The sequence below is a fragment of the Pundamilia nyererei genome, unplaced genomic scaffold (genome assembly GCF_000239375.1).
Source record: "Pundamilia nyererei isolate P.nyererei 1_Seehausen unplaced genomic scaffold, PunNye1.0 scaffold00216, whole genome shotgun sequence".
NCBI lineage: Eukaryota > Metazoa > Chordata > Actinopteri > Cichliformes > Cichlidae > Pundamilia > Pundamilia nyererei.
The window spans coordinates 961889-962323 of record NW_005187617.1 but is presented as its reverse complement, the minus strand read 5'-3'; positions in this window follow the sequence as shown (position 1 = coordinate 962323).

Genomic DNA, 435 nt, shown 5'->3' with positions numbered 1-435 from the left:
TTTTTTTATATATGGCAGATAATCTAGTGAAGACCAGTGATCCTGCATGTGCAAAACAATTGTGCAGGATGTGTTGTAAAATGTTTCATGGTCATCCTGTGCGCTTGCGTTCAGAAAGTTGTCAAGATTTTTGCATAAATCAGCAGCAAAAACCTGAAAAATCCACACCCTAAAACATGTAAATAGTAACAGTGTTGCACCTTTCAAACCAAGCTTTTTGTTAATCTTTCAAAAATTACTGCAGATACGTGTGCACCCAGTACTGCAAATCCTTTTCATCAGGTTTATAATTTTACATTGTTTTTTGCAACTTATTGATTTATTATAAGTGAAACAGCTTTCACACCACTTCAACCACTTTAAGAGTTAACATTGCAACCTTCAAGAAAGAGAAACGTACCAAAACAAAGTAAACTAAAATTCAGCGATGCCCTA